Source organism: Siphateles boraxobius, unplaced genomic scaffold, assembly GCF_051911475.1.
Source record: "Siphateles boraxobius isolate OS27281-9 unplaced genomic scaffold, OSU_SipBor_1 23, whole genome shotgun sequence".
NCBI lineage: Eukaryota > Metazoa > Chordata > Actinopteri > Cypriniformes > Leuciscidae > Siphateles > Siphateles boraxobius.
Genome location: NW_027508844.1, coordinates 538,131 through 545,690, shown reverse-complemented (window position 1 = coordinate 545,690; position 7,560 = coordinate 538,131). Strand labels below are relative to the sequence as shown.

The 7,560-nt window shown below is 41.1% G+C and overlaps 1 protein-coding gene and 4 non-coding genes across 5 annotated transcripts in view; 3 read left to right on the top strand and 2 right to left on the bottom strand.

Moving 5' to 3' along the window:
- The first annotated feature begins 2,046 nt into the window (after nucleotides 1–2,046).
- The window catches only part of LOC143747598 (uncharacterized), a 171,747-nt gene continuing 166,233 nt past the window's right edge, over nucleotides 2,047–7,560 (top strand). The window contains exon 1 of the mRNA XM_077240415.1: nucleotides 2,047–2,196. The gene's annotated coding sequence lies outside the window, so the exon portion shown is untranslated. The remainder of the gene's footprint in view (nucleotides 2,197–7,560) is intronic.
- Nucleotides 2,460–2,542, bottom strand: trnal-cag (transfer RNA leucine (anticodon CAG)). The gene has a single exon. It is a non-coding gene; the product is annotated as a tRNA-Leu (tRNA).
- trnam-cau (transfer RNA methionine (anticodon CAU)) lies at nucleotides 2,637–2,710 on the top strand. The gene has a single exon. It is a non-coding gene; the product is annotated as a tRNA-Met (tRNA).
- On the top strand, nucleotides 3,553–3,626 carry trnam-cau (transfer RNA methionine (anticodon CAU)). Its single transcript has one exon. It is a non-coding gene; the product is annotated as a tRNA-Met (tRNA).
- Nucleotides 5,209–5,291, bottom strand: trnal-cag (transfer RNA leucine (anticodon CAG)). The gene has a single exon. It is a non-coding gene; the product is annotated as a tRNA-Leu (tRNA).

Below are 7,560 nucleotides of genomic sequence, written 5' to 3'. Positions count from 1 at the left end.
AGATTGTCGCACTTGTCTTCATCGGCCCAGGCTGACATTTTAAATTTGATAAAGAGGTATCCGACTTTGTTCAGTGACTCGCCTACAACTACACACGTGTTAAAACACGACATTGATGTTGGTTCACATGCGCCCGTTAAGCAAAGTGCTTACCGAGTAAATCCACTTAAGAAGGAACTGATGAAACAAGAAACTCAGTATTTACTTAAACACAATTTGGCAGCCCCTAGTTCTAGTCCATGGTGTTCACCATGTCTTCTCGTCCCTAAGCCCGATGGTACTTCAAGGTTCTGTACAGATTACAGGAAAGTTAATGCGTTAACTAAGGCTGATTCCTTTCCACTTCCGCGAATGGAAGATTGCATAGATCGTGTGGGTAATGCCAAATTTGTGACTAAACTCGACCTACTAAAAGGTTATTGGCAGGTGCCGCTCACGGAGCGAGCGGCTGAAATTTCTGCATTCGCCACCCCTGAGGTATTTCTACAATACCGGGTTATGCCGTTCGGTCTTCGAAATGCTGGAGCTACCTTTCAGCGGTTAATGTCTATTGTGTTATCCAACATATCTAATTGTGAAGTTTATTTAGATGATGTTGTGTGTTATGCTAGCACTTGGGAAGAACATATTAAGGTTTTAGAGGAAGTCTTTGGACGCCTTAAAAATGCTAATCTTACCTTGAATCTAGCAAAGTGCGAATTCGGTTGTGCTACAGTCACCTATTTGGGTAAGGAGGTTGGTAGCGGTCAGATTTGCCCTTTGAATTCAAAAATTCAAGCTGTTCTTGATTTTTCCATTCCGAACAATAGAAGAGATCTCCGTCGATTTCTCGGAATGACGGGTTATTATCGATGCTTTTGTAAGAACTTCTCATCTGTAGCTAGTCCTCTTACAGAATTACTGCGTAAAGCAGTCTCATTCAAGTGGACTTCTGAATGTCAGTCCGCTTTTGAAGCATTAAAGACTCTGCTCTGTAGTGCTCCTGTACTTGTTGCCCCTCAGTTTGAAAAACCATTCTTGCTAGAAGTTGATGCCAGTGGCACTGGTATCGGAGCGGTTTTGTTGCAGACCGGTGAAGATGATTTGAATCATCCGATCAGTTTCTTTTCAAAGAAATTTCTCAAACATCAAATGAACTATAGTACGATAGAGAAAGAGGCTCTTGCCTTGATTCTTGCCTTGCAACACTTTGAAGTGTATATTGGTTCGAGTGTATCACCTATTACCATTTTCACTGATCATAATCCTCTTACGTTTCTCCAGCTAATGTCTAATAGCAATCATCGGTTAATGCGATGGTCTCTGATTTGTCAAAGCTACAATATGAAGATCTGTCATAAGAGAGGTATCGAAAATGTACTTGCTGACTCACTGTCCCGTGTCAACTAGTAAAACATTATGTTTTATTTTATGGGTGGGGGTGTTAGGATTTTGAGATTTTGTGTGTTGGTATCAACTGTCCTTGTGTGAAGGTTTGTCTTGTTCTCTTTTTCTCTCTGTATGTTAACAAGCTTGTTTCAGATGGGCGTTACCTCTGTTAATCTGTGGAAGACTGTGATTGGACCAGCTATGCACCTGACCTGGATATAAGGACCGCCTCTGACACTCTATCAAGGCCTTTGAGCCTCGCTGACTTTGTGCTTCTGTGTTTTGTGGTTGTACTGTTTAGGTACTTCTCGTTAGCTTTGTTTGTGTCACCATTGTTTGAATGAGTAAGAGTGTCGTGCCAGAGAGATTATTAGTGTTTAGTGAAATTGAGTAAGTGTTTGTTGAATGTAATACTATTTCGGGTTTTCTTCTATCTGATTATTGCCTGATTGATTACCTCTTTGGATTCTGATTCTAACTTGTCAACCTGATACTATTTTAAATATGTGTAAGCATTCTTGTAATTATTACCATACCAAGGGATGTAGGGGGTTTGACGCCAATTTATTTATATCTATTTTTCACTTTGTTTATGTGTAAGGGAGTTAGGTAAGTTAAACTGTATTTTCATTTCTTCTTTCTTTTGTTAAAGGTTATTTAGATTCTAAAAAGTAAATTGTTTTGTTTGTTATTTTGGCCTTGTCTGCCCCTGACGATAACCCCTTATGGTCAAATAAAATCATATTACTCTTTATCTCTCTGGTAGTGTGACTCTCTTCCTTTTTCTGTTGCGGCTGACCCCTAGAGGTCGTAACAACATGTTATTTCGTGAAATTCAGTTGAATCCGATTCAATCAACATGTCCATTTTTTCTGAAATGTCATGACTTGAAATTCCAAGTGGCATAGAATCCCATACATTGCACTAAAGTGTTACTTTAAAGGTCATGTACTGCAGGTCAGTGTTACTTTAATGTTTGGTTTATTCTAGCATGAACTGAATTGCAGTGCTTTGTCAACATTACTGCATTTCTTGATAAACTTGCCAGAGGGTTAAAGACTCTATCTTGGGCCCGCAGCCAAATGTCGGTTTGTCAGAAGTGGGATTCGAACCCACGCCTCCAGGGGAGACTGCGACCTGAACGCAGCGCCCTAGACCGCTCGGCCATCCTGACATGACAGCCAGTGATGAGCAGCATTTTTCCACCTACACGGAATGGCAGATGATCTAGAATCTAGGGGTTAACGCTCACCTGAGTCACAGCACATGCCACGTTGGCGCAGTTAGGCAGCGCGTCAGTCTCATAATCTGAAGGTCGTGAGTTCGAGCCTCACACGGGGCAGAATGGTGCTTTTTGATACACGGGACCGTGTAAATAAAGGAGCTGCTTTCTGTATTCCCTTTTATGCCTTTGTCCATTTCTTCATATGCACTGTAATTGAAATCCAGTGTTTTTTTAAGACTAATGTTGAACAAATGCAGTAATAGTATTACTCTCATATTCATGTCATATGTGTCAGTGTTGTTACAATGTTTTGTTAAGGCTTATATCATTCTTGCATTCTAATGGCATGTCTTGTTAATGCTAATGTAATGTTTTACATGACATTCCTTGAATCTTGTGTCATGACACTCCACCCCATGCCCCCAAACCCATGACATTTCATTCCAAGAAATTTCCAAGAATCCTTGCCATGAAATTCTACTGCATCTTCTTCCGGTAAACATCACAACATGTTATTTCGTGAAATTCAGTTGAATCCGATTCAATCAACATGTCCATTTTTTCTGAAATGTCATGACTTGAAATTCCAAGTGCCATAGAATCCCATACATTGCACTAAAGTGTTACTTTAAAGGCCATGTACTGCAGGTCAGTGTTACTTTAATGTTTGGTTTATTCTAGCATGAACTGAATTGCAGTGCTTTGTCAACATTACTGCATTTCTTGATAAACTTGCCAGAGGGTTAAAGACTCTAGCTTGGGCCCGCAGCCAAATGTCGGTTTGTCAGAAGTGGGATTCGAACCCACGCCACAAGGGGAGACTGCGACCTGAACGCAGCGCCTTAGAACGCTCGGCAATCCTGACATGACAGCCAGTGATGAGCAGCATTTTTCCACCTACACGGAATAGCAGATGATCTAGAATCTAGGGGTTAACGCTCACCTGAGTCACAGCACATGCCACGTTGGCGCAGTTAGGCAGCGCGTCAGTCTCATAATCTGAAGGTCGTGAGTTCGAGCCTCACACGGGGCAGAATGGTGCTTTTTGATACACGGGACCGTGTAAATAAAGGAGCTGCTTTCTGTATTCCCTTTTATGCCTTTGTCCATTTCTTCATATGCACTGTAATTGATATCCAGTGTTTTTTTAAGACTAATGTTGAACAAATGCAGTAATAGTATTACTCTCATATTCATGTCATATGTGTCAGTGTTGTTACAATGTTTTGTTAAGGCTTATATCATTCTTTCATTCTAATGGCATGTCTTGTTAATGCTAATGTAATGTTTTACATGACATTCCTTGAATCTTGTGTCATGACACTCCACCCCATGCCCCCAAACCCATGACATTTCATTCCAAGAAATTTCCAAGAATCCTTGCCATGAAATTCTACTGCATCTTCTTCCGGTAAACATCACAACATGTTATTTCGTGAAATTCAGTTGAATCCGATTCAATCAACATGTCCATTTTTTCTGAAATGTCATGACTTGAAATTCCAAGTGCCATAGAATCCCATACATTGCACTAAAGTGTTACTTTAAAGGCCATGTACTGCAGGTCAGTGTTACTTTAATGTTTGGTTAATTCTAGCATGAACTGAATTGCAGTGCTTTGTCAACATTACTGCATTTCTTGATAAACTTGCCAGAGGGTTAAAGACTCTAGCTTGGGCCCGCAGCCAAATGTCGGTTTGTCAGAAGTGGGATTCGAACCCACGCCACAAGGGGAGACTGCGACCTGAACGCAGCGCCTTAGACCGCTCGGCAATCCTGACATGACAGCCAGTGATGAGCAGCATTTTTCCACCTACACGGAATAGCAGATGATCTAGAATCTAGGGGTTAACGCTCACCTGAGTCACAGCACATGCCACGTTGGCGCAGTTTGGCAGCGCGTCAATCTCATAATCTGAAGGTCGTGAGTTCGAGCCTCACACGGGGCAGAATGGTGCTTTTTGATACACGGGACCGTGTAAATAAAGGAGCTGCTTTCTGTATTCCCTTTTATGCCTTTGTCCATTTCTTCATATGCACTGTAATTGAAATCCAGTGTTTTTTTAAGACTAATGTTGAACAAATGCAGTAATAGTATTACTCTCATATTCATGTCATATGTGTCAGTGTTGTTACAATGTTTTGTTAAGGCTTATATCATTCTTTCATTCTAATGGCATGTCTTGTTAATGCTAATGTAATGTTTTACATGACATTCCTTGAATCTTGTGTCATGACACTCCACCCCATGCCCCCAAACCCATGACATTTCATTCCAAGAAATTTCCAAGAATCCTTGCCATGAAATTCTACTACATCTTCTTCCGGTAAACATCACAACATGTTATTTCGTGAAATTCAGTTGAATCCGATTCAATCAACATGTCCATTTTTTCTGAAATGTCATGACTTGAAATTCCAAGTGCCATAGAATCCCATACATTGCACTAAAGTGTTACTATAAAGGTCATGTACTGCAGGTCAGTGTTACTTTAATGTTTGGTTAATTCTAGCATGAACTGAATTGCAGTGCTTTGTCAACATTACTGCATTTCTGGATAAACTTGCCAGAGGGTTAAAGACTCTAGCTTGAGCCCGCAGCCAAAGGTTAGGTTTGTCAGAAGTGGGATTCGAACCCACGCCTCCAGGGGAGACTGCGACCTGAACGCAGCGCCTTAGACCGCTCGGCCATCCTGACACGACGGCCAGTGGTGAGCAGCATTTTTCCACCTACACGGAATGGCAGATGATCTAGAATCTAGGGGTCAACGCTCACCTGAGTCACAGCACATGCCACATTGGCGCAGTTAGGCAGCGCATAAGTCTCATAATCTGAAGGTCGTGAGTTCGAGCCTCACACAGGGCAGAATGGTGCTTTTTGATACACGGGACTGTGTAAATAAAGGAGCTGCTTTCTGTATTCCCTTTTATGCCTTTGTCCATTTCTTCATATGCACTGTAATTGAAATCCAGTGTTTTTTTAAGACTAATGTTGAACAAATGCAGTAATAGTATTACTCTCATATTCATGTCATATGTGTCAGTGTTGTTACAATGTTTTGTTAAGGCTTATATCATTCTTTCATTCTAATGGCATGTCTTGTTAATGCTAATGTAATGTTTTACATGACATTCCTTGAATCTTGTGTCATGACACTCCACCCCATGCCCCCAAACCCATGACATTTCATTCCAAGAAATTTCCAAGAATCCTTGCCATGAAATTCTACTACATCTTCTTCCGGTAAACATCACAACATGTTATTTCGTGAAATTCAGTTGAATCCGATTCAATCAACATGTCCATTTTTTCTGAAATGTCATGACTTGAAATTCCAAGTGCCATAGAATCCCATACATTGCACTAAAGTGTTACTTTAAAGGTCATGTACTGCAGGTCAGTGTTACTTTAATGTTTGGTTAATTCTAGCATGAACTGAATTGCAGTGCTTTGCCAACATTGCTGCATTTCTGGATAAACTTGCCAGAGGGTTAAAGACTCTAGCTTGACTCTAAAGACTTAAGGACTGGTGTGATGTGTTCATATGTTCTGGTTCTGCTCAGCATTCTGTATGAGCTGCAACTGTCTTATGGTGTTTTTGGGAAGGCCAGTGAGAAGTCCATTACAATAATCCACCCTGCTGGTGATGAAAGCATGCACAAGTTTCTCTAAGTCTTGACTGGAAATGTGACACCCCAAAGTATGTGCACATTTTCGGTAAAGTGTTAATTCATTAAGCAAAATTGGATTGTTATTTATGTGAACTAAAAAGAATTGTGGAACTTGAAAGTGAATCAGTACAGGATCGGTGTAGAAATATAGTTTGTTGTTGTAGTGAGAAGACGGGACTCGTATTATGAAAAGTGAAAGGAGGACTCTCATATAGGAGCTGTGTGCGCCTGCGCCCTCACATCTGCTGAGGATTTAGTGCGACGTGACACTGTGGCTCCTGTCTCATAAATTTTTCCTGTTATTTTGCAGAACTGTCTTATCTGTATACTGAGCCTTCCGCGTGGGGCCTGTAACAGAAACAAAGCATCTAATTCTTGCATTATTTTTCAGGTGATAGTATGCTGATTTAGTTATTGCTTTGACATGACTACTGAAACTAAGGTCTGACTCTAGAGACACACCCAGATTCCTGACTTGATTTTTCGTTGTTTGACCCCTAGACTGAAGGTATGCGTTCACCTTGAGAACTTCATCTTTGTTTCCAAATGCAATGACTTCAGTTTTGTCTTTGTTTAACTGAAGAAAGTTTTGGCACATCCAATTGTTTACTTCATCAATGCATTGGCAGAGGGAGTTAATGGGGCTGTAATCGTTAGGCGATAGGGATAAGTAGAGCTGTGTGTCGTCTGCATAGCTGTGGTAAGCGATTTGGTTCTTTCTCATTATTTGGCTCATTGGGAGCATGTACAGGTTGAATAGGAGTGGCGCAAGAATTGAGCCTTGAGGGACTCCGCATGTCATGGATGTCCACTCAGACTTATGGTCTCCTATACTCACATAATAACCTCTCCCTACCAAGTATGACCTGAACCATTTTTGGACTATCCCAGAAAGCCCGACCCAGTTTTCCAGCCTGTCAAGAAGTATGTTGTGATCGACAGTGTCAAATGCAGCACTGAGGTCGAGTAGTACCAGCACTGATAATTTGCCTGTATCAGTATTTAAGCGAATATCATTTCGATAGGGTGCAGGTTGATGTTTTAAGGTGCTGTGCGGTTTCTTCCAAAATTTTGCCATCAATTTCTTCGAAATCAGACATAGTGACTACTTTCTCAGGTTGCGGTCTGATCTGTCTGACCCCAGCGCAACTCAAGGATGATCTGATCACCTTTCTGATATTATTGATTTTCTCAGAGAAGAAAGAAGTAAACTCACTGCACTTGCTCTCTGAGAGCATTTCACTGGGAATCTGGCTTGGGGGGTTTGTCAGTCTCTCTACAGTAGCAAAAAGAGT